This window comes from Panulirus ornatus, chromosome 1 (genome assembly GCF_036320965.1).
Source record: "Panulirus ornatus isolate Po-2019 chromosome 1, ASM3632096v1, whole genome shotgun sequence".
Classification (NCBI taxonomy): Eukaryota; Metazoa; Arthropoda; class Malacostraca; order Decapoda; family Palinuridae; genus Panulirus; species Panulirus ornatus.
Window position 1 is genome coordinate 92037452 of NC_092224.1, and position 27483 is coordinate 92064934.

At 47.6% G+C, this 27483-nt stretch overlaps 2 protein-coding genes across 3 annotated transcripts in view; one reads left to right on the forward strand and one right to left on the reverse strand.

The window, feature by feature from the left end:
* Nucleotides 1–27483, reverse strand: part of LOC139750946 (serine/threonine-protein kinase VRK1-like) — a 205252-nt gene that overhangs the window by 87660 nt on the left and 90109 nt on the right. The gene's annotated exons all lie outside the window — the stretch shown is intronic.
* Nucleotides 1–27483, forward strand: part of fbp (fructose-1,6-bisphosphatase) — a 394327-nt gene that overhangs the window by 26260 nt on the left and 340584 nt on the right. The gene's annotated exons all lie outside the window — the stretch shown is intronic.

Sequence of the window (27483 nt, forward strand, 5' to 3'; positions counted from 1 at the left end):
CGTCGGAGGTAAACCATGGAAAGGCCTGTGGGGGCCTGGATGTGGACAGGGAGCTGTGGTTTCAGTGCATTACACATAACAGCTAGAGACTGAGTCTAAACAAATGTGCCCTTCTTTTTTTTTTGTCTGTTTACTTGGCGCTGTCTCGCTGAAGCAGGGGGTAGCGATGCTGTTTCCTGTGGGACAGGGTGGCGCCGGGAATGGGTGAAGGCAAGCAAGTATAGGTACATGTGTATATACGTGTATGTACGTATGTCCCGGGCCGACCGACCAACCCCCTCCACAAGTGTGTCTCCTGACTCACGCTTGACCACGCCAGCAGCAGCAGCAGCAGCAGGGTACACACCCGCGCGCGGGACGGTGGGCAGCAGCAGCCGCTGTCCGTGAGCCACATGCCTCACCTGGAGAGGAGGAAGAAGAACCACCACACCCGTGTGGCATGGGGAGGAGACACACGAAGCCTAGCACACCCAGCGCGTCAGGTGTACCAGAGGGAGGAGGCGGAGGCTGGCCAACAAGATGACCCACTCACTACTACCAAGTGGTGGGTACGACTTAACGTCAATATTCCGGCCAAAAGTCGGGCGTCGCAAAGACTCTCTCTCTCTCTCTCTCTCTCTCTCTCTCTCTCTCTCTCTCTCTCTCTCTCTCTCTCTCTCTCTCTCTTCGTCACTCCAACCACCTACTGTTTTTTTTCTCCTTTGTAAGACGAGTGTGGGTCGAGGTACGCCAGCGTGTGTGTTGGTTGCCCTTTTGGCGAGCGACGGTATCAATAATCGAGACCACACGACCTTATACACGGCCGGAGCTCCTGCTCTTGATACTATATTCGGTGCAGTGTCGCCTCAGATCCGTGGGTCATGTTGCCATGCTAGCAGGAGCGGCCTCTCGAGTCCCTCCTGCTACTGCTCTGTGGGAAGGTGTTATGTTTGATGGCGTCTGTGGGAGACCCGCACTCACGTCTGCCCAGGACACCCCCTACAGGGATTATAGCGCGACACTGTCACCGCCCGTCTCAATAACCAGCCCGAACAGCGGAGACACCCACGTCCAAACCTCCTGCAGCACAAAGGCAACCATCCACTGACTCACGACCTTTTCCCTTCTGTAGAAGCTCCACGGGACCCCAAAATCCACACAACTCCCTCCTTTGAGCGCATGTCGTCAGGTCGTCACCAGCATCCACAACTAGCAGCAAGGGAGAAACTCGCGTAAATCCAGTAAATCACCAAGTTGCTCCTCGTATTTCTCTCTCTCTCTCTCTCTCTCTCTCTCTCTCTCTCTCTCTCTCTCTCTCTCTCTCTCTCTCTCTCACTCCTGCAGTGACGGAGGAGGAAGCTGGGCAGCCAGTGAGTCACACCAGGGCCAGTGTGTCCATAAGAGGCGAGCACCAGCGGGCGGTCGGTCCAGACAATGGCAATGGTGCACGTGAGGGTTTGTGTGAAGTCCTAGATATGTGTTGTAACCACGAGGTTACCCCTATGTACTAGGGGGGCGCAATCACAGACCCCCCCCCCCCCCTTTATATAGTAAACTCCCATATATTGGGGTGCGGGCGAAGAAACTTTGTATACTAAACCCCCATATACTGGGGTGCTGGAAGTCTTGTATACTAAACCCCCATATACTGGGGGTGCGGGAGAACAACCCTTGTATACTAAACCCCCATATACTGGGGGTGCAGGGGTGGGGGGGGGAACTAACGAGCCATATATAGTAACCCTCACATACAGGAAATGCGGATGACCACTGTACAGTGTCCCACACGTACAGTGGTCATGGAAGACACTTCACCTGTGCAGCGGACCTTCACAGACGGACGGACGTAGACGCACGGAGACGGACGCAGACGCACGGACGGACGTCCCTTACGTAAAACCCAAGAGAAGGGATTGGCTAAGAGGGGGTTACCTTACGACACGGCGGGCAGGGGTTCCTTCCCTTCCCCCTCCCCGCCGGCGGCCGGAATGGGAGATTGGGGGAAGGGAAGGGTGACTGAAGGAGGGAGTGGAGTGGTGGGCGGTGTGGGAAAGGGGGTGGTGGAGAGTCGTCGTTCGTCACCCAGATACGGAGGATATCAGGGGAGTGTGTGTGTGTGTGTGGGGGGGGGGGAGGTGGAGGGATGGAGGATGGTGTGTGTGTGGTAGGGGATGGAGGATGGGGTGTGTGTGCGTGTGTGTGTGGGAGGGGATGGAGGATAGGGTGTGTGTGTGGGGAAAGGGATGGAGGATGGTGTGTGTGTGTGTGTGTGTGTGGGAGAGGAGGGAATGAAGGGATGGAGGATGGTGTGTGTGTGTGTGTGTGTGTGTGTGTGTGTGTGTGTGTGTGTGTGTGTGTGTGTGTGTGTGTGTGTGTGGGAGGGGAGGCAATGAAGGGATGGAGGATGGTGTGTGTGTGTGTGTGTGTGTGTGTGTGTGGGAGGGGAGGCAATGAAGGGATGGAGGATGGTGTGTGTGTGTGTGTGTGTGTGTGTGTGTGTGTGTGTGTGTGTGTGTGGGAGGGGAGGCAATGAAGGGATGGAGGATGGTGTGTGTGTGTGTGTGTGTGTGTGTGTGTGTGTGTGTGTGTGTGTGTGTGTGTGTGTAGGGGTGAGCACTGGCGATAACATATCAACAGCTGAGGAAGGTCTCCTGCTGTTGTTGCTGCTGCTGCTGAGTGAGTGAGGGAGCCACCCACCAGACATCCTCCTGCCTCCTCCTGCCGTAACTCTCATTTGTTTACCAGTCAACCGCTTGAGCACGACAGTGCGATCGCTGGGTAGATACGATACGACCCCTTGAGCACGACGGTACGATCGCTGGGTAGATACGGTACGACCCCTTGAGCACGACGGCACGATCGCTGGGTAGATACGGTACGACCCCTTGAGCACGACGGTACGATCGCTGGGTAGATACGGTACGACCCCTTGAGCACGACGGTACGATCGTCGGGTAGATACGGTACGACTCCTTGAGCACGACGGTACGATCGTTGGGTAGATACGGTACGTACGACCCCTTGAGCACGACGGTACGATCGCTGGGTAGATACGGTACGTACGACCCCTTGAGCACGACGGTACGATCGTTGGGTAGATACGGTACGACCCCTTGAGCACGACGGTACGATCGTTGCGCACGACAAAGAACCCAGCGTGTGACGTGTTGAGACCCGTCAACAAGAGCTGCGTCACCGGTGTGTGTGTGTGTGTGTGTGTGTGTGTGTGTGTGTGTGTGTGTGCCCAACCGTTAAGATAACACTCCTGCCTCACCTCCAGATGATAACAGTCCGAGACTGCTGACCTCCATTTAACAATGTGGGGGGAGACACCACCAGTTCAGGGCCCCCCCTGAAAGGGACTTTATCAGGGGGGGGTACAAAGACCTTATGTTTCGATCCCCAAGCCCCTCCCCCCCTTTTTTTTTGGAACCCCGGGCCCGGGGACGATGTACCCCCCCTCCACAACTCCTCCCCTCTCAGAGGCCGTGGCCAACAGTGCTAAGGCGACGTACGTACACACACACACACACGTCTCCGGGCCACACATCCAACGCAGGTGCCCATCATCCACTGCAAGTGGAACGCTATCTATCTATCTATCTATCTAACCATCTGTCTTTTCTTTCTATACTTCCTTTTTATCCTTCCCCCCTGCATGATCGAGGGAACACAAAAGACTAAGCCTTAAAAGAGAGAGAGAGACATCCTCACTTGACTCCTCCTCCTGTTCACTATCATCCGAGAGTTTTAATACAGGAGGAGGGACTGCAGCACATCACCCCCTTCCCACATCCCCCTTCCTCGTCTTCGACCACACGAAGGAGATTAATGGGTTGTATTATCTACCCTCCCTCCCTCCACCACCCCATCGCCAGGGATATCTACAAATCTACTACACAGATAACGACTTTGACGGAAGATGCTCTACTTGCCGTGTCCATATATATATATATATATATATATATATATATATATATATATATATATATATATATATATATATATATATATATACATATATATATATATATATATATATATATATATATATATATATATATATATATAGATATATATATATATATATATATTTCTTTCAAACTATTCGCCATTTCACGCGTTAGCAACGTACCGTTAAGAACAGAGGACTGGGCCTCTGAGGGAATATCCTCACCTGGCCCCCTTCTCTGTTCCTTCTTTTAGGAAAAAGAAAAAAAAAAGAGAGAGGGGGAGGATTTCCAGCCTCCCGCTCCCTCCCCTTTTAGTCGCCTTCTACGACACGCAGGGAATACGTGGGAAGTATTCTTTCTCCTCTATCCCCAGGGATAATATATATATATAATCTCACGTTACTCACATTGCTGCTAAATCTGCCTTTTAAGAGATCAGGCGTGTTGTTCTTAAACAGATTCTTCTTCGTTTAAACACAGGATTGATCCGTCCTTGTGTGTGGTGCTGCTATCACAACCTGGGGTGGTTCTACTACACTTAGAGAGAGAGAGTGAAGTCGACAGCAATTCCTGTCTTCAACTCACCCGGTCTAACCTCATAACTTGGATCCACCAACACACTTCGCCACAGTGGTGGTTCACTGTTTTTCCCCCCCTCTTCTGTAGACGTTACTTCCGCTACTGCTCCGAGAGCTGGCTCCTAAGACGTTCCCCCATCATAAGCTAGACCATGCAGTGCTTGATCAGTCGCTGCGTCATATTGTGGCCGCTGGCAACTCAAGGGTGGGCCGTTATGTTATCTGTTTCTTTCCCTCCACCTCGAAGCTTCGGAACTATACAATCCCCCTTCATGTCTTTCCCGAAGCTTCGGAACTATATGATACGCTTCATGTCTTTCCTGAGAACTCAGTACGATATGTGCCTTTCTAAAGGACAGGGATTCTTTTTTCACTTCCAAAATTCTCAAAATACACTTCCTCTTTTCTTCTTACTGTTTCATCGCTCATTCCTCTTCTCTTTTCACCGTTTCATCTCTCATTCCTCTTCTCGTTTCACCGTTTCATCTCTCATTCCTCTTCTCCTTTCACCGTTTCATCTCTCATTCCTCTTCTCCTTTCACTGTTTCATCTCTCATTCCTCTTCTCTTTTCACTGTTTCATCTCTCATTCCTCCTCTCTTTTCACCGTTTCATCTCTCATTCCTCCTCTCCTTTCACCGTTTCATCTCTCATTCCTCTTTTCTTTTCACTGTTTCATCTCTCATTCCTCTTCTCTTTTCACTGTTTCATCTCTCATTCCTCCTCTCTTTTCACCGTTTCATCTCTCATTCCTCCTCTCCTTTCACCGTTTCATCTCTCATTCCTCTTTTCTTTTCACTGTTTCATCTCTCATTCCTCTTCTCCTTTCACTGTTTCATCTCTCATTCCTCTTCTCCTTTCACAGTTTCATCTCTCATTCCTCTTCTCCTTTCACTGTTTCCCCTCCTCCTCTCAACCTCCTTTATGTAGTAAAGGTCCGACCTTGGTGTGGACATCCGTCCGTGACCGGAGCTTCCATCATGAGAGAGAAGAAAAGTGTAGTTACATGACGAGGATGTTGTCACGTTGAGAGTCTTTGTATACATATATAAATGTGGAGGTTGATCAACAGTCAGCTGATTCCTGCTGGAACTGTTCCTGTAATGCTGTGTGTGTGTGTGTGTGTGTGTGTGTGTGTGTGTGTGTGTAATGCTGTGTGTGTGTGTGTGTGTGTGTGTGTGTGTGTGTGTGTGTGTGTGTAATGCTGTGTGTGTGTGTGTGTGTGTGTGTGTGTGTGTGTGTGTGTGTGTGTGTGTGTGTGTGTGGCTGTGTGTGTGTGTGTAATGCCGTGTGTGTGTGTGTGTGTGTGTGTGTGTGTGTGTGTGTGTGTGTGTGTGTGTGTGTGTGTGTGTAATGCTGTGTGTGTGTGTGTGTGTGTGTGTGTGTGTGTGTGTGTGTGTGTGCGTGTGTGTGTGTGTGTGTGTGTGTAATGCTGTGTGTGTGTGTGTGTGTGTGTGTGTGTGTGTGTGTGTGTGTGTGTGTGTGTGTGTGTGTGTGTGTAATGCTGTGTGTGTGTGTGTGTGTGTGTGTGTGTGTGTGTAATGCTGTGTGTGTGTTTGTGTGTGTGTGTGTGTGTGTGTAATGCTGTGTGTGTGTGTGTGTGTGTGTGTGTGTGTGTGTGTGTGTGTGTGTGTGTGTGTGTGTGTGTGCTCGGACAGACCTCCATCTCTGAATTGTACATGTTTTTTTTTCTAAACTAAAAACCTGAGCACCATGACCAAACACCTCCGATCCCACGGGTTCACTCCTGTATTCGAAGCGTTTCGTTAGCGCACTGCAAGCGGTTTAATTAGACCACGACGATTCATCCCAGTCCCGCTGGTTCATCATCACCACCTGGACTCCTCGAAGCGCTTCATCCCGCGAACTGAGACACTCACACCCGCCTGGGATGCCAGCCATCCAACCAGCCAGGCAAGCAAGCAACTCTGCAAGGCAGGGTACACTGGGGTCGAGGAAGGTCACGCTAACCCCAGCCAGCCAGCCTGCCACCTAGCGTCCCCCCCTTCCTTTTCTACTATGTGCTCCTCGCCACGACATGACCCGGGGAGGAGGAGAAGGGAAGGGACCGACGCACCCTAATAGTACTAGTTCCTACAAGGTGGCCCCCAGTAGAAGACACACCGTCCCCTCACACACCCCCAGTCGAGGCCATTATACACACACACACACACACACACACCTCCGTAGCTTATCGCAACCTTATCACATTTCAACTTTTCCTTTTCCTTTTTTTTTTTCTCCTGTGGACAAGAGTGACGAAGCCTCGGATCCTCGAGCGTGGCTGAGGTCAACCCTGACCCCCACGGTGACCCAACACAACACTTCCTCACCTAATGACTCTCACAAAGTCCGGACCTGCAGCCACACACCTCAACCTTCTCCTATCTAGTTCGACCTAAGGTCACATTACAACATGAACGTGTTGTATCCACGTAGCAGCCATGGGCATAGCGTAGTCATTGGGCACGTGTGGGCACGTGTACGTACGCTGATGTCACGTATTTTGAACATTTGTTGAAGTAAAGGTTAATAGTGATGTAGTTTACTGTGAATTTATCAGACGTGGTAAACTAAATTATATGGCGACAGAGACCCAGTTGGCACTACTATGGCACTGTTTTCGCAAATGGCCGATAGAACTGGAGTCGCCATTGTGAAGTTCTGTTAAAATGGCTAATAGAACTGGAGTCGCCATTGTGCAGTTCTGTTAAAATGGCCAATAGAACTGGAGTCGCCATTGTGCATTTCTGTTAAAATGGCCAATAGAACTGGAGTCGCCATTGTGCAGTTCTGGTAAAATGGCCAATAGAACTGGAGTCGCCATTGTGCATTTCTGTTAAAATGGCCAATAGAACTGGAGTCGCCATTGTGCAGTTCTGGTAAGTGGCCAACAGAACTGGAGTCGCAATTGTGCAGTTCTATTAAAATGGCTAATAGAACTGGAGTCGCCATTGTGCAGTTCTGTTAAAATGGCCAATAGAACTGGAGTCGCCATTGTGGTAATGTTTTTTTTTCACCATGAACGGCTCATTGAGTCAATACATCTGGGAGGAAAAGGAGGAGGAGGAGGAGGTCGAGAAGGAAGAGGGGAAGGAGATCGAGGAGGAGGAGGAGGAAGAGGAGGAGGAGGAGGAGGAGAAAGAGGAGGAGGAGATTAAGAAGGTAAGTGTGGAGGAAGCAGTGCGCTACGGTGGCCCCCAGTCCACCAGAACAGCACTTCAACTCGCGAGTGATTGCGACCATTTCCGACGGCACCACATACCACACCAACCCCCAGGTGGAGGAGGAGGAGGAGGAGGAGAGTGATAACAACTTGTCCGCTGCTGAAAACAAGATAACACAGCGACGGAGCTCGGGAAAGTGTCTTATGAAAAATAGGTCCTGATACGTGCGTTGAGCTCAAGGCACGACACTCCTCGTGGAAAACAGAAAATTCGTTTTTTTTTTTCTTCTTTAGGGGAAAAGATCAATGGTAATAGTAGAGTCCAGGTGAGACGAACAGCAGGTTTGAGACGGAGCTGGTGTGGACTGTACATGTGGCCTGGGGGATCGAGACACAGGTGTGGGTGGATATATTGGCCGAGGCGTCACGCTCGACACAGAGGGAGATAAGGGGAAGGTGCGGGTGTGAGGGTGAGTGATGGGGAAGGTGTGGGTGGGAGGGTGAGTGATGGGGAGGGTGTGGGTGTGAGGGTGAGTGATGGGGAAGGTGTGAGTGGGAGGATGAGTGATGGGGAAGGTGTGGGTGGGAGGATAAGTGATGGGGAAGGTGTGGGTGTGAGAGTGAGTGATGGGGAAGGTGTGGGTGGGAGGGTGAGTGATGGGGAAGGTGTGGGTGGGAGGGTGAGTGATGGGGAAGGTGTGGGCGGGAGGGTGAGTGAAGTAAGAGTCGGCAGTGTAGTGTTGTCCTCCACCTCCGAGTGTCGTGTGGCAGATGAGTGACTGCTTGGTTACGTGAGTGGGATGATGGGGCGCGAGTGCCACGTAAGACGCAGTGAGATGTACTACCTCCTTGGTGCTGCGCGGGAGAGGGTACGTTGGGTACGGCGGTCCACTTGGCGTGGGAGAGGCCTCTCCCTACACACTCCCTCCCTGCCCTCTCTCCACACTCCCTCCCTACGTATCCTCCGCACACTCCCTCCCAACCCTCCACAATCCCTCCCAACCCTCCACACTCCCTCCCTACCCTCCACACTCCTGGAATATGTGGTCTAATTCCTGTAGGCTGTGTGAACCATATGTGTGAGTTACATGCATATGTAGGGAGCTATATGTGTACAGTGGGCATCATGGGGGAACGAGACTTGTCGCCTGTGTGTGTGTGTGTGTGTGTGTGTGTGTGTGTGTGTGTGTGGCAGACTTTACGCAGACCTGAACGTGTCTATTTCCAAGGGTTGCGGGGGAAGGGGGGAAGGCGGGGGAGGCTTCACGCGTCTCCATCCTCCCCACGCCCCAACACTCCTCCACTCTCGCCAGACCTGGGAGTCTACCACCACTTCCTCCACCGCAACCCTCGCGGAATGTGAGGCTGGCCTACAATTAAGCTACAGGCCTGGCAGACACGTACAGCAGTGCTGTGTCCTCACGAGGAACACGGAATGGAACGGGTGTACCAGCGGGTGTGGTCATGGCAGTGTGGGAACTCACGTCTTATGAATACAATAATGGTATCAGGTGAATGTAACCATCCCCTACAGTGACTATCATTGCCTGTAACCATCCCCTACAGTGACTATCCCTGCCTGTAACCATACCCTACAGTGACTATCACTGCCTGTAACCATCCCCTACAGTGACTATCCCTGCCTGTAACCATACCCTACAGTGACTATCACTGCCTGTAACCATCCCCTACAGTGACTATCACTGCCTGTAACCATCCCCTACAGTGACTATCCCTGCCTGTAACCATACCCTACAGTGACTATCACTGCCTGTAACCATCCCCTACAGTGACTATCCCTGCCTGTAACCATCCCCTACAGTGACTATCACTGCCTATTACCATCCCCTACAGTGACTATCACTGCCTGTAACCATCCCCTACAGTGACTATCACTGCCTGTAACCATCCCCTACAGTGACTATCACTGCCTGTTACCATCCCCTACAGTGACTATCACTGCCTGTAACCATCCCCTACAGTGACTATCACTGCCTGTAACCATTTCCTACAGTGACTACCACTGCCTGTAACCATCCCCTACAGTGACTATCACTGCCTGTAACCATTTCCTACAGTGACTATCACTGCCTGTAACCATTTCCTACAGTGACTATCACTGCCTGTAACCATTTCCTACAGTGACTATCACTGCCTGTTACCATCCCCTACAGTGACTATCACTGCCTGTAACCATCCCCTACAGTGACTATCACTGCCTGTAACCATTTCCTACAGTGACTACCACTGCCTGTAACCATCCCCTACAGTGACTATCACTGCCTGTAACCATCCCCTACAGTGACTATCACTGCCTGTAACCATTTCCTACAGTGACTATCACTGCCTATTACCATCCCCTACAGTGACTATCACTGCCTGTAACCATTCCCTACAGTGACTATCACTGCCGCCATGGGGCACTCATGGACGCAGTCACTGAAGACAGTCACAATATTCGTCTATGAAGATCTTTCCACTTCTCCCCTCCAGGAATTCGAATATCAGAGACAAATACCCTACAACTAAATACTCCATAACTCCTGTACCAGCCAACCCCACCACCGTCATCGCCTGCCATCAGAGATCACTCGTCCCCCAGGTTGCAAGCACGGCACCACAACGGAATCGGGTCCAGCTGAGTGTGCACAGACCGCCACAAGAACAGCCCCCTGGTCAGTGTGAACGTCACAGATAACCAGACGATAGTGTTACCAACTTAAAACGCTGGTACACCTCACCATATTACCGCGTCTGTGCTAACATCCTTCTGTCTATTGTGGTGGGTGGGGAGGAGCCCTCTGTTGTGCTATCCAGTCTCCATCTCCAGTGGTGGGTGGGGAGGAGCCTTCTGCTGTACTATCCTGTCTCCATCTATTGTGGCGGGTGGGGAAGAGCCTTCTGATTTACAATCGCCATCTACCCTGTAGCCCACACTACTGCAGTGCAGGGAGGGCGGGGCTGGCTGGCTGGCTGGCTGGCTGGTGGCCAGGGGGAAGAAAATCACAAGGTTTCACCTCCCTCGTCAGGAAGGTCGCGTCGCCTGTAGCACATGAGCTACGAGAGTTATTGTATAGCTTCCCTCTTAACACGGTAGACACTACAAAGGTGTTAATAATAATAATAATAATAATAATAATAATAATAATAATAATAATAATAACAGTACGACCCCTTAAGCAACGACCGTACGACCCACGGGGATTGAGGGGGAGGGTATGATGACCTGGTCTGAATGGTCAGTCAGGTCAGAGGCCTGGCCATTATACCTGAGGGCCGTACAATTCGCGCTGGATGGTCGTACCGTCTCCCAGAGCTCAGCTCAACTATCGTTATCATGGACGATCGTTAGGTTTTAGATCTGAAAATACGGAACAATCTTTTTTTTTCTTTCTTTAAGAAATGAGAAACAAGGTAAGTAAATAATAATTGTTAACTTTATTGTTTGGAATATTAAAATCGACTTTGAACATCAGAACCAAACTGACACATATCAGGACGAAGCATTAAATAATCTTGTTATAAACACGTTGAAAAATAACGACAGTTCACTGTACGACAGCCAAGGACGTCACCTCTCTCAAATCCAAAGCTCTGGGCTACACACTGCTTCCTCCTCCTCCTCCTCCTCTAACCGCTTCTAGTAAGCTGATACTGACACACAACGCTGATGCACTACGTGCAGACGACGCTCAATACATTACGACGGGAAGAATCGTCAACTAACGGACAAGGATAAGCCCGAAAAGACGCAACACCAACGTAACGACGCTCAGTTGGGTAAGTTTCCACTCCCTAGCTTGAGGGAGGAGCGAAGACATCAATTTACTCACGCAGGAAATACAAAGCCGGGAACAGGACTGATCCATAACGCGAGGAATGTGTCATTGCTCTCACTGTGACGACGTACCGGACGACCTCTGCGTCAGAACAACACGAGTGAGGAACCGTCGAATCACGCACGATGACGGGCTGGGTTACGAGAAGTTATAAAACAAGCGAAACTTTAAGACAAATGGCGGTGATGGTGGTGGTGGTGGTCGGTCTTCTTATTGCACCTGTTCTCCCCTGACTGATCTAGTAGAGCTGTGAGCTTTAACTTCTACCGAGCACAAAATGTTGGAAAGAAGCCTGAGCAAGATTACAGTCCAATGGTCCCCCTTCTATCAATTACGGTTCAGTACAATATCTGAATCACTGAGAAAGACCCAAAGGTCAATATCACTCAATTGAGCACGACGCTACGAACCCTGAGCCACATACGAGCATGCGTTACGTGTTTTACGATAGCCAGACCTTCGACATTACTCTTCAAAAAAAGTGTCGGGGGAGGTCGTACCGCTTAGCTCAAAAGGGTTTCAGCGAGTGGCAAGTTGTGCATGGTGTCAGGGTGGTGCGCACGGGTCGTGTCCTCTCACCAATTATCAGCCACAACGGCGCCGCCGCTCTGTCGACTTCCTTCCGCCAGCAGCAACGCTCCCCCCTCCACCCGCCTGCACTCACCAATCACGTCCTCAATTCGCTGACCACTACATTCACACCGCGTCTACCGCAAAACGTATTACCTTAACACGTTCGCTGGCTACATCTATAACTGCATTTCTTCATACTTCTTCTTAAAGTCGCCAGAGATCAACTGTGAGCATTCACAATAGCCCGACAGAGGAAGCCTTTTATTTCCGGTGGCTTACGATGTAGAGCGCAGGGTGGTCTTGGCCTGTACGTGAGATGCCATGAGCATATAAAGTCTGCAAGTCATATCAAACACAACCATGTCATGACAAAAAGCATGTTATCAATTATCACTTGAGTAACACGTCCTTTCAGCTATTGGCTGCGTGTCTCCCCCTCACAACTGCTTGCTGGGCTGCTAGCATCAAGCATGTCCGGTCATGCGGACGCACAGGAAGCAGCTCGCGCTGGTGACGATTTAGGCTGGTGACGAGAGTGGCGCCCACCCCACCCTCACTATCCCCACAGCCTGACTCGGGAGGAGGAAGACTTAACTCCTCAGCAATGAATGACTTCCAGCAGCACCCACAGGTCGCGTTCAAAACTAGCACCATGACTCTACTCCTTCAGACGAACTCGGTCATCTTGGATATATATATCAGCGTTCAAGGTGATGAAAGAAAAAATAAAACACTCGTGTCGTCGTCCACAGGATGGGTAAAAAGTGCACCACAGTCTATTCCCGTTCTTGCGCCGGCCAATAGATAAATAAATAAATAAATATCGGGACCAATGTCGGCGCATAACAAAGCCCGGTGTAAATGTGTCATGGAGATCTCGTGCGGGCAAATCCAGAGCCCTGTGAAGCCGCCCGCCGCAGCATTGAGCCAGCCAGTCACCACAACAGCAACAATCTCCCGCTCCCCGCACGGTGTTGCCACATCTAAACCCATGCGAGGAGGTGGTGGTGGCTGCCGGCAACACTGCCCAGCCCTGGTGCAGTGCGAGTGTTTTCCCAGGACGGATGACTGGCTTGTGCCAGTGGGCTCCTGTCAGGCAAGCGTAGGGCTACATCGAATCCGCGCTCCTTATTTTTCAATGAACTTTCCTGTCAGCGTCTTGCTGTTGGTTTTAGTACATCAGTTTGCACTCGTCGTCTTCACCACGCTTTCACCCACCTCCGTCACGCAATAAATAACTAAATGTAGTTAGAATAACGGAAGTCTTTACCTCGACAAACATTTCTCTCAGCGTTACACGAACCCCTCTCCCTTAACCCCAGTTATGTAACAGGCCAGCCTTACACTTACAGACCAGCAGAGCATCCCAAGGACGGTATATCACACCCATTTCTGAATGTACACCGTCTGTTTTCGGGAGGAGAACGTCATGGTAGAAGTGCATATCAAATAACAGCAGCTGCGGCTACTGCTGCTGCCGTGGGCCATTATGAGCAGTCAGGTGCACCTGGGGGGTGTGGGTGTGGAGGGAGGACAGCCAGCCGCCAGCACAGCAAGGCGTGAGAGAAGTGGCTCCACGGGTTCGCCCTCCTGGTAATCCGGATGCCACACATGACTTCTGGCAAGCATTTTCTTCCACCTTGTCATCGCGTTACTGAACATTCAGAACTTATCGATCGACCCTTTAGAACTTCGCGTGACCTGGTCGAGACGACGCGACGCGACTGGTGCGAGAGAGAGAGAGAGAGAGAGTATGGCATACAATATATGAAGACGCTAGGGAGCGACCAACTTAGCAGCCTCCAGCAGTTTCACGGAGGAGTGGAAGAGTGGTGGGGGGAGAGGGCGAACGGCTGACTCAACCCACACACCTGTGTTACCAACTTTCCTCACACTCCCGCCTCTCTCTCTCTCTCTCTCTCTCTCTCTCTCTCTCTCTCTCTCTCTCTCTCTCTCTCTCTCTCTCGCCTCCCCCCACCAAGCATTACCGACAAGATGGTACGTCCAAATCATCATCTCGCCACCGGGCACCGTCATTTCCACTGGGGGAGAATCCTCATGTGGACCGGGGGAGGAGGAGGGGACTGAGAAAGAGAATAAATCATGAGCTACGGTTTGGCTGGCAACACAGTGCGCGCACATCAGCCCGTCGCTTACCCCAACACCCCCGCATCACCTCCCCTACATAACTGTAACGTCTGCATGGCCATGCCGCCCACCGCCCACCCTTCCCTTGACACCATATACTTCTGTTAACCCTCACCGCCCACCACACCACACCACACCTCGACACACGCCCTGCGGAACTCGTCTGGTCTTGAGAGTCCAATATATATATATATATTGACCACAGGTGGATCTCACGAGTCAAATCTTTGCCTCCACTACCACAACGAGGCACAAGAAAGGCACTGCCAGAATCCTTGTATGAGGGAGGGGGGATATATAGCACTGTCAAGTATAAGGATGAAAGAAAACGACATAATGACACTATTTCTAATCATGATAAACCATTTAACGTATTCTGATGAAACAATTTACGTAAGGATTGACGATATTACGAATTTTCAAGAGTTGATTTTGCCGCGCAGAGAAAGCACACAGGGTAGGTAAGGCAACGGGAGGCCAAAGAGAAATGCCAACGAGGTTCATTGTCGAATTACATCTAGTTATTATATTTAACCAGCCTGAAACCTGGTTTGCCTGTAACTGAGATTCAATCCTCGATCTACTGATACTAACTGCATATCCAATAATAATAATAATATTAATAATAATAATGATAATAATAATAATAATAATAATGACAATAATAATATTAATAATAATAATAATAATAATAATAATAATAACAATAATGACAATAATAATACTAATAATAGTAATAAAATAATAATAATAATAATAACAATAATAATAACAATAATGACAATAATAATACTAATAATAGTAATAAAATAATAATAATAATAATAATAATAATAATAATTATTAATAATCATCTTCAGTAACAGTGAAAGACACGATGCCAAATAATACCATAAACTGCACTGGGGGTAATGTGAGCGTAGTAACAGATGGCTGGCCTTCATGGCACATCGGCAACATGGCAACAACACAGCAGACTGCTCCAACAGAGCATACTCCGTTGCCCTTACCGGGAAGGGGCCGCCGCAGGTCAATAGTGCGAGAAACAAGAAATCTACCAGAACGAACACACGGAGCCAATCTGCATCAAATCGATATGGCATACCAAAAGCCAGCGGCCGGCCGGTATGGCGTACGTACGCCTCTGCCATTACGTGTCTTCTGACTCCAAGAACTAGGTTCAGCACCCCCCCCCCCACACACACACACCGCCACCCCCTCCACACACACAGACACCACCCCTCTCCCCCTTCCTCCTCCTCCTCCTCCTCCCGAGAATAAAGATATACCCTGGAGGGAGGAAGAGATAACCGACGTGCACAGATTAAAAGGACAAGGCGCTAAGATGGCTTCCCCTCGGGTCACAAAATGGCGTGAGGTTACATAAGGTGAGGTGTGTGTGTGTGTGTGTGTGTGTGTGTGTGTGTGTCTGTACAGCGGAGAGAGAGAGAGAGAGAGAGAGAGAGAGAGAGAGAGAGAGAGAGAGAGAGAGAGAGAGAGAGAGAGAGAGATGTATACAACGGAGAGAGAGAGAGAGAGAGAGAGAGAGAGAGAGAGAGAGAGAGAGAGAGAGAGAGAGAGAGAGAGAGAGAGAGAGAGAGTTGAAACGGACTGACTCAACTGGTGGCGAGGGAGATGTGCCACATCACATCTAGACCAACGCCGACTCCGCCACAGAAGCACACACACACACACAGGACGCCATTTGGCAAACCAAATGGCGTCCTAGCTTCGTCTCTTCGATGTATATCAACTGACTGTTATATTTCTCTCTTGTCTCTCCCCTGATGATGTGATTATTACACGAAAGTGCACTTGGGAACTTTTCGTGTTTCATTTTCCCCGTGGACTCATAGGAATATATATAATATATATATATATATATATATATATATATATATATATATATATATATATATATATATATATATACATATAATTCCTTTGTTTTCATACTATTCGCCATCTCCCGCATTAGCGAGGTAGCGTTAAGAACAGAGGACTGAGCCTTCTCTGTTCCTCTCTTGGAAAATTTAAAACGAGAGGGGAGGATTTCCAGCCTCCCGCTCCCATATATATATATATATATGAATGTAGGTTTGCGGCAGGGGTGTGTGATGTCTCCATGGTTGTTTAATTTGTTTATGGATGGGGTTGTTAGGGAGGTAAATGCAAGAGTCCTGGAAAGAGGGGCAAGTATGAAGTCTGTTGGGGATGAGAGAGCTTGGGAAGTGAGTCAGTTGTTGTTCGCTGATGATACAGCGCTGGTGGCTGATTCATGTGAGAAACTGCAGAAGCTGGTGACTGAGTTTGGTAAAGTGTGTGGAAGAAGAAAGTTAAGAGTAAATGTGAATAAGAGCAAGGTTATTAGGTACAGTAGGGTTGAGGGTCAAGTCAATTGGGAGGTGAGTTTGAATGGAGAAAAACTGGAGGAAGTGAGTGTTTTAGATATCTGGGAGTGGATCTGTCAGCGGATGGAACCATGGAAGCGGAAGTGGATCATAGGGTGGGGGAGGGGGCGAAAATTTTGGGAGCCTTGAAAAATGTGTGGAAGTCGAGAGCATTATCTCGGAAAGCAAAAATGGGTATGTTTGAAGGAATAGTGGTTCCAACAATGTTGTATGGTTGCGAGGCGTGGGCTATGGATAGAGTTGTGCGCAGGAGGATGGATGTGCTGGAAATGAGATGTTTGAGGACAATGTGTGGTGTGAGGTGGTTTGATCGAGTAAGTAACGTAAGGGTAAGAGAGATGTGTGGAAATAAAAAGAGCGTGGTTGAGAGAGCAGAAGAGGGTGTTTTGAAATGGTTTGGGCACATGGAGAGAATGAGTGAGGAAAGATTGACCAAGAGGATATATGTGTCGGAGGTGGAGGGAACGAGGAGAAGAGGGAGACCAAATTGGAGGTGGAAAGATGGAGTGAAAAAGATTTTGTGTGATCGGGGCCTGAACATGCAGGAGGGTGAAAGGAGGGCAAGGAATAGAGTGAATTGGAGCGATGTGGTATACAGGGGTTGACGTGCTGTCAGTGGAGTGAATCAAGGCATGTGAAGCGTCTGGGGTAAACCATGGAAAGCTGTGTAGGTATGTATATTTGCGTGTGTGGACGTGTGTATGTACATGTGTATGGGGGGGGGGGGGTTGGGCCATTTCTTTCGTCTGTTTCCTTGCGCTACCTCGCAAACGCGGGAGACAGCGACAAAGTATAAAAAAAAAAAAAATATATATATATATATATATATATATATATGTGTGTGTGTGTGTGTGTGTGTGTGTGTGTGTGTGTGTGTGTGCGTGTGTTGTGTGTGTGTGTGTGTGTGCGTCTTTATGGTTATGGTGTGTGTGATATGTTATGGCAGCACGACCGAGAAGGCGGCAACGCTGCTGTGTTGCCACACCTCTAAGATGCCAGATGACCGAGGAGGTCAAGAGGGTCGCCATCAATCCAGTTAACCAAAACACTTGGAGGGTCAGGACATGAGGAGGCTATGGGACGGACCTAGGATCCTTCAGCCAACCAGCAGTTTCATGGATAACCCCCTTCTCCAATCACCGCCGGACCTGTAGCCCTCCAGCCAAAGTAGGCGTGGCACTTAGGAGCCACCCTCCTCCAATCACAACTGGACCTTAGGCCCATAGCCAATCGAGGGTGGCATCATAGGATAACAGGGCGGACGAAAGTCGTTCCCACCGGCAATAAAACCTGTGACACACTCTAAGCCTCGATTCCTTCTCTAGCCCAGGGAGGTGGGTGGTGTTTCCCTCTGTCCCAAAGCCCGTAGCCCGAGTGAAGTGCGCGATATACATTCCAAGGTGTTGAACTGCCTCTGTCATTTAGTTACGAGTGTCACAGAGTATTGTAACTTGTCATAGAAGTGTCCAACAATAGGTGTATCTTGAATCATGTAACTGAAGACAAACTGTCGTAAAGGAAAGAGATCTTCTAGTTTGCAATCTTACCTGGAATGTTGAAACTCAATGTGCAGTGTTTAGGCAAATGATTTGTGCCTGATTCATGTGTTTGTTATTTAGTACTCTTTCGTTCTGCGATTATAAGATAGTGTTATCCTGTGTTAACAAAAGAAATTGGCGACCTCGCTAGAATTTTTCTTGCCTTAACGGAATCTCTTTCCTCGATTCGTTCATCATGCCGTTGACCAGCGACGCTGACGTTGACCATTTCTGCCGATCTGAGCCCTCTCCCGAGGACTTAAACTCCTTAACAAGTCATGAGTTGAGGCTTGTTGCGGATAGGTTAAAAGTGAAGTATGACCGGAGTGCTAGCAAAGTACAACTGGAGACTTTGTTGATAAATCATTTTGTTGGCGAGCCGATCGTAGATGCTAAGCTTGATGTTGAAATTAGTGTTGGCAATACCGTCCCATCATTGAGGTCGGCCGAAGCCTCGATCCCTCCCCATATCTCTCCTGGTGATGTCAAGGTTAATCCCGAATACTTGCGGTTCCAACAAGAGATAGCTAAGATCAATGCACAACTGAAGGCCCAGAAGGCTGAACATGCTAGGCAGAAGGCTGAACATGCTAGGCTCACTTTAGAACGCGAAAAACTACGACTGACCGCATCAAAATCAAAACCAGCGTTCCCTCAGGTAGACGACATACATCTTATACCAAAGTTCCGTGAAGATGACGTGACTAAATTTTTCCGTACGTTTGAAGAGACTGCCCATCACTGCTCTTGGCCCAAGTCGACTTGGGTGACTATCATACGTTCCCAGATCGTTGGTAAGGCTGATACCGCCTACCTCTCGTTAAACGATGACCAGTGTAAAGATTATGAGGTCGTGAAACAGGCAGTGCTCAATGCTTACCGTCAACATCCGGCAGTACACCGAGTCAACTTTAGAACTAAAAATAAGCGTCCTGATCAAAGCTACGTAAATCACTTTCGCGAAAAGTACAAGTTATGCGTGCAGTGGCTACGCTCCGAAGAAGCTTATGATGCTGAGGCGATCATAAATTTAATGGTACTCGAGGAATGTAAGGCCAGTCTACCCCGTGATGTACTGAAGTACATACTTATCAAAGACGCCAAGACTGTTGAGGAGGCTGGGGAACGAGCAGATGAGTACGTCCAAGATATCCAACTTGCCGAGGAGGCACGTTCAAAGGGTTTGGACGGCAGATGGAAATCCAAACATCACGTAATCCCACCTGAAGCTGCCACCTTGCCGGTAACTCGTAAACGTCAGGGGAAGAACTCCAAGAGAGATAAGACTTGTTTTCACTGTGGCAAGGTTGGGCACCAGGTGAAGGACTGCTGGGCTAGGGTGAAGGAATCCAGAGACTAGCAGGCGTAGGCCGGTGAGTCTCGACTTAACTTTAAGGTCACCTAGTAATGTAAGTGAGGCTATCCCTGCTCTTAGGAAAGTGAGGGGGGTTGCGAGAGGGTTGATCAATCTGTAGTTATGGATCTGTTTCGGGGAAACGACGACGCGTTTCTGTCTTAAGGGCTATGCGAGTAGCGGTGGAACTCGAAGAGACGTGACTGTATTACGTGATTCTGAGGCGCTGCAATCCCTGATGTTGGATGGCTTGGTGCCGGGAGGAGAATCTTAAGCACCGAGTCTTGCTAGATGGGCTGTCGGGTCTCAAGGTCGTTCCCACTAGCCGATGATGTGAGTGAAAAAAACTCTTCACGGGCCCTGGCCCAGGTGGGAGGTTGGTTGTAGATCGGTTGCCCTGTCTCAGGAGTGGAGTTTGTGTGTTAGGCAGTGGCCTAGCGGGAGGGAAACATGGGCCCAGCACCAGTGGTGTTGGGGAGACCAGTGGAGCCCGCAGAGACAGAGCGGCTACAGGATGAAGGTACCAGGGGGTATTCTCCTCCGTGTGCGCAGTTACCCGGTCCATGTCCGCTAAGAAGGGAGGCTGTAGGCCACAGGAGACAAAGAGCTTGAGGCGGAAGGATTGCAGTCACTCTCCCAGAGTGTGACGAGTGAGGTGGAGCTGGCTTGATACCTTCTTTGCTGATTCAGACTCTTGAGCTAGAGTCGACGGATGAGGCTGATGATTTTGTCTCGGCAGAATCTGAGGAGATTACAGAGAGCCGGACCAGAGTTTGAGAAATTGTTTGAGTCGGCTGAAGAATCGGCTGACGGTTCTTACCTCCGGGATGGGTTGTTAATGAGGAGGTGGTGTCCAGTGTCATGCAATGGGGAATACGAGGAGTGGCAGGCAGTCCACCAGGTGGTAGTGCCGCGTCCCTACAGGAGGGAGATTTTGATGCTTGCGCTGGTCATTTAGGGGTGAGGAAGACCCTGGACCGAGTGTGGCGGAATACTGACCTGGTGTTCGCCGGGATGTCGCTCAGTACGTAAAGACGTGTCATACTTGTCAAGTGATGGGATACCCTAATCAGAAACTTAAGGCTACTCCCTCAGTTCCTATTCCCCACATTTGAAGCTCCGTTTGACCGGGTCATAGTTGACATTGTGGGCCCATTGCCAAGAACCTCCTCTGGCTACTAATACATTTTTAGTATTACTAATATGGCCACGAGATATCCCGAGGCAATACCATTAAGAAGCATGAATGCCAAGACTGATGTCCAGGAGCTGCTTAGCTTCTTCAGAAAAGTTTGGCCTTCCCAAAGAGGTGCAATCTGATCGGGGATCCAATTTCATGTCCAGGACTTTTCAACAAACCCTGAGGGAGCTGGGTATCGGTAAGATTACCTCCACTGCTTACCACCCTCACAGCCAGGGAGCACTGGAACGTTACCATTCCACCCTGAAGTCCATGATAAAGAAATATTGTGCTGACAACACTAAGGGACGAATGAAGAAATGGTATGACGATCTCGACTGAGAAGTTTTGAGGCGGGGGACGAGGTGTTGCTTCTACTACCCCAGCCAGGACAACGCTTGGCCGCCCGTTTTCAGGGTCCCTACACCATTGTCCGCAGTGTGGGAGACTCAAATTACCTTGTCTCTAGCCCCGACATGCGCAGAGGCCGGAGATTATGCCACGTCAACATGCTTCAGCCATATTTCAGTCGTGACCCTCCCCCCTTTGAAACCGACTGTGCCAGACTGCATCATCCAACGTCCAGCGGTGGCCGTGTGCGACGAGGACGACGACGTAGCTGCGGGTGCCTTGGAGACCTAGGAACCTGACGGAGGCGCGGACGGAGAAGTGGGAGGCGAAACTATCGCATCTGACGGAGGAACAATGTGTGCAATTGTCTACCCTGCTGTCAAAACACCCTCGAAGGTTTTCCGAAGCACACCTGGACAGACCTCGCTCACAAGTCATGATGTAGGCGTGGGAGATGCCCAACCTGTCAAACAAGCTCCTTGCTGGGTGAGCCCACAACTGAGCAGCCAGCCATTCTTCACGCCGAGCTGAACTATATGCTTGAGCACGACCTGATTGAGCCATGTCAGTCAGAGTGGAACTCCCCTGTTACTCTCTTGTCCAAGCCCGATGGGACCTATCGGTTCTGTATTGACTACCGCCGGGTTAATGAGATGACGAGCTGACAGCTACCCCCTGCCGTGAGTGGAAGATTGCATAGATCGCGTCGGCAATGCTCGCCTCTGTCAAAATTAGATCTCAGAAAAGGATACTGGCAGATTAGATGAACGGAGAAAGCACAAGACATCAGCACCTTTGTAGTGTTAGGACAATCTTATAAGTGTAAAGTGATGCCTTTTGGCATGAAGAATACCCCTGCCACATTTCAACGACTTATGGACATCCTCATCGGAGACCTGCCTAGGGTTGCGTCGTCTACCTGGATGATATTGTGATATACAGTCAAGAGTCGGGACGAACATCTACAGAGACTTGACAACGTTCTGACGGTGTTTTGAATGAGGCTAACCTTGTTCTCAATGCGAATTTGTGAAGGCCAAGTTGCAGTATTTATGCTCTGTGATCGGTCAAGGTGAGCTAGCCCCACCGACTGCAAAAGTCCAGGCTTTATCCCAGATGGGTGCCCCCCCCGATCTCGAAGAGAACTGAGACAGTTTTATGGTTATGGTTGGGTACTACCGGATGTTCATTGTTAATTCTGCAGCCCTCGCAACCCCTCTTGACAGAGATTTATTGAAGAAGGATGTTAGATGTGTTTGGAATGAGCAGTGAGAGACAGCCATTTTTCAGTTAAAATCCATACTTTGTAATAGTCCTATTTTGCAGGCTCCTGATTTTGACTAACCTTTCAAGTTAGCAGTTGATGCTAGTAATGTGGGAGCCGGTGCTGTCCTCTTGCAGGAGGACGAAAGGTGATCATCCTGTAAGCTATGTTAGTTAGAAATTCAATCCAGCCCAAAGGAATTATTCCACCGTTGAGAAGGAACTTTTGTCTGTAATACTTCCAATGCAACACTTTCATTTATAGGTAATAGGTCAGACGCAAATCGTTCCTACTTGTTAATAAAAACGGTGTTAAACTGCCTCTGTCATTTAGTTTCGAGTGGCATAGAGTATTGTAACTTGTCAGAGAAGTGTTCAACAAAAAGCGTATCTTGAATCATGTTACTGAAGACAAATTGTCGTAAAGGAAAGAGATCTGGTTTGAAATCTTACCTGGAATGTTAACTCGAGTGCAGTGTTAACGTAAATGATTTGTGCCTGATTCATGTGTTCCTGTTATTTTGTAATCTTTAGTTCTTGGATTATAAGTAGTTTTAATGCTTTTGTTTGATTTAATCCTATGACTTTAAGGTAGTGTTATTCTGTGGTGTGTAACAAAATTTGACGTCCTTGCAAAGATAAGGATCAGTTTAGAATTCGTAACATTATATATATATATATATATATATATATATATATATATATATATATATATATATATATATATATATATAACACCAAAGGTCCACCCTTCAACACTTCCTCACTACGTCGGTCATGTTCTACAGAGAAGCAAAACTGATGGAGACTGAGAAAATTACCAGATATGTAAATAAAACACGAGTTAAACCCCCCTCAGGAGCTCTGAGTGAGCAACACCACGAAAGGGCACACACACACACACACACACACACACACACACTCCCTTGCTCCGAGAGGTTAAAAAAAAGTCACTCGGGAGCATGTGAATGGCAAGTCACGTGCACACGCGAGAGAGAGAGAGAGAGAGAGAGAGAGAGAGAGAGAGAGAGAGAGAGAGAGAGAGAGAGAGAGAGAGAGAGAGAGAAGGGACACTAGCGGGGGAGGCCAGGGAGGCACAAACACACACACACACACACCGACGCGCGGGGCCCCAAGGTCACAACTTCACGACCGGGAGACCCCCCCACCTCATATCCCTATCCCCCTCCACCTTTTCCCCTACACCGCCACTCACACTGGTCTATGACATCATCCCCTCACTACACACACTCCCTTGTTCACCCCCGAGGCTATAATTACATAAGCCACATACAACATTAGAACAGTGTTCTCCTTTAATCACACATCATTATACACTGTGTATATATATATATATATATATATATATATATATATATATATATTTTTTTTTTTTTTTTTAATACTTTGTCGCTGTCTCCCGCGTTTGCGAGGTAGCGATATATATATATATATATATATATATATATATATATATATATATATATATATATATATATATATATATATGTCTGTGTATATGTATACGTTGAAATGTATATGTATATCCACTCAAGACAGAATATAAGTGATATATACATACTTAACTAGCAAAACACACTTTCATATATATATATATATATATATATATATATATATATATATATATATATATAATATATATATATATATAATATATATATATATATATATATATATATATATATATATATATATATATATATATATATAGAGAGAGAGAGAGAGAGAGAGAGAGAGAGAGAGAGAGAGAGAGAGAGAGAGAGTTAGTTTTGGGCTCTGAAATAAAACGGCTGCGTAATTCCAGGGTGGGTGGGGTTTAAGGAGGTGGGGAGTGCGGGATGGGAAAAACTAGATTGAACCGGACCGTCCACCACCACTTGGGAAGGGCGGCTCAGGACACCCACCCACACCCCACCCGTCTTCTCCTTCTTCCCCCTACACATCACCCCTCCCTCCCTCCCCAGCTCCCTCTTTTCCTTCTTAGAGTCTGGCAGGGCGCCACTCCCTCCGGTGGGCATATCAACTCACTCCCTCACGCGAGGGCTGGTCGACCCTCCCCACACCACACCACACACCAGTTATGTAATACCACATAACTAGCGACCGAGCGGGAATTACTTTATATACACCGTCACCCAAGTCATCTGTGGTAGTATTAAAAGCAGTATACATTTACTTGCCTGAGAAGAGAAAGCGTTTCTGTGCCAGACTGGAGCGATATAGAACGATCCACATATCAAACCAATACTTTTACAGTGTATTATGAAAAAAAAACGTACCACTGCCTCTCCCTTAATCTGTCTTTACCTGGTCGAAACAGGATCCTAGATCTGGTTGAGAGAGCCGGGTTGGGGTAGAAATGCCCTTAATTAACCTTTAATGTTATGTAATTCTAACTGCAAATGATAGAGGATTGCAAAAATGTTAATTCTACCTCCATAAAAATACCCTTCATATTTCAAATCTCTGGAAAGTTAATTAATGAATTAAAATCAACGAGTGTGTGGGTGGGTGTTCCGTTAAGCAATATGGCATCAAATCTTAAATTTTAAACTGTGGTCAAAAGTTTCCTCCGATGACTCGTCAGCATTTCAAATATAGAATGAAACATCACTTGTATACAGTAGGATGTGTTGATGATGATATATATTGCCCCACGGTAGGATGTGTTGATATATATTGCCCATGTACAGATTATATCTAGTTTTCATCAGGGAATTTAAGAATGTCGTGCTTAAAGGGGTCGTACCATCGTCCTGAGGGGTCGCTAAAGTTGTTTTCAATAAGGGTGAGAGAGAGAGAGAGAGAGAGAGAGAGAGAGAGAGAGAGAGAGAGAGAGAGAGAGAGAGAGAGAGAGAGAGAGAGGTGTCATACCGCCACACACATGGCGGGCCTGGCGCCTCTCCAAGCGGCCGGGGTTACCTAAGTTCGTGGCCTCAACACACCAGCGCTAACCAAGGCCAGCGAACGGCTGGCACGTCATCACCCACGAGTATAGGTCGTGGGTGTTGGGATAGATAACGCTGGAAACCCCATCTACAAACATCCCTTGATACTCTCCCTGTTCTCACGTCCAGAATGCCCTTATCCTTATCTCTGAGGCCGTTAATACTGAAGGGGTGTTTGAAGTGGTGTTGACCCAAGCTATTAGCCTACGCAAGGAAAGTACAAGATAACTCTATGGACATCTCATGACCGTCACACACACACACACACACACACACACATATATATATATATATATATATATATATATATATATATATATATATATATATATATATATATATATATATATATACTACAGAAGCCAGCTACCCTCAGCTGACAATCAAGAAAAATGAAACAGCACAATGATTAATGTACCCGAGTATTATGACGGACTTAATAGCGGTGGTGAAGACTGATCACCACCGGTGGCTTGGCAACTCGGCATGGCCACCACACAACCAGAGTCACCAGCCACTACCCACGTCTCCCTCAACCAAGATCATTTATATATTTTCAACTACCAGTCGACCTCTTGAACCACCTCAGGGATTAATGTCAAACATCCAACTCCAGCGAGTGACACTGAACTGTCATTTTTCACACTACAAAACTCGATTCCCAATTCAAAATAGACACACATTTCATTTCAGCACGACCCACAGGGTGTGAAGGCGTTCACCTTCGACCTGACCCCATATGGATAAGGTCAAAGGTCGGGCCATTATGGTTAAAAAGGTCGTAACATCCATTGTACTCAACTGGTTATATACTTTACGATGATGAAAAAGTAATATATATGTGAGATGCATTTTATAAGTCATCTTACACGACCTCCCAGTCTTGTAAAGTCTATAATTTTGTAATACCTCCAATGTATCACTATCAGCCAAATGGCTGCAAACATCCAATAAATTGTTAGTTATAGATTTATTTATCGTGCATTACCAACACGGACGTAACCCGTACGTACAAACTTCCTTTCATATGCAATAAACTTTAATTCTCCCGTTAACTGCAGTAAGTGTTATCACAATCATACGACATTGACAGTAGATGATGTATCAAATACAATTGGTTGTGTATATCTTTTTAATGTTGAAGGCTCCAGTCACGAACATGGTTCCACATCAAAGCCGGGTCTTAATTGATATATAAAGAGAATTATGAAACGGGAGGGAAAAAAAAAGAATAGCCAAAGGGAAAGTATTTGAGAATTTTTGAGATGAAGAAAAACCTGTCTTCTGAAATGTGTCAGGTCATTAATTACTGGGAAAGACATGAGAAAAGTTGCATTATTTATAACACTATCAACGTAGCCTCCGCAAATACATTTTTCTAATTCAAATAGTCTATAAACGTATCAACATGACAAAGACGGGCAAGTGAGGAGGAGACCTTGTTAATATAATACAGTTTAACACACACACACACAATAAAAACTTCAGTGTGCGCTTGGAATTCGCGTGTGGCATCAACAGACACAAGACTTACCAAGATGCGGGAGGGCGGCCAACATATTTACTCACACATTGTACGTTATGTATTTAATATCAACAGAAATCGAAATATTAAGTAATTGCAAAAGCTATGGTAAGCCCTCGTATCACAGAGATGGTTTTGATATATAAGGTTTCCTGTGTGTGCCTAATCATTATCAAAACGAAGGATATCTTTTTAGTCTTTACAGTGGACTACAAATCTGGAGATACTTGGCAACAATCTACCCCTCCCCCGACACCTCTCACCCGGGAGAAAAGCCAGTAACTGACACCTGCCACAAGGTTAAATATATATATATATATATATATATATATATATATATATATATATATATATATATATATATATATATATATAATCTCGTCCGCCAAACTTTCCTATATATGTTTTTAAAAGTGATCAACAACAATGGGAAGATGTGACATATTATTATTAATGTGGTCATCAATATCATTGTTTACTGGACGTAAACTGATACAGTGTTGCATCAGTTTACATGGTACAACAGTACATCGGCTCATGCTTAAAGGGCGCATGAGCGTAGTCAAAAGCTTGTCAGAACCACCCGGTATGGCTGATATAATTGTTAAAGTGGTTACAGTAATACAGAATGTACCAAAACAAAGATGCATCGGCAGT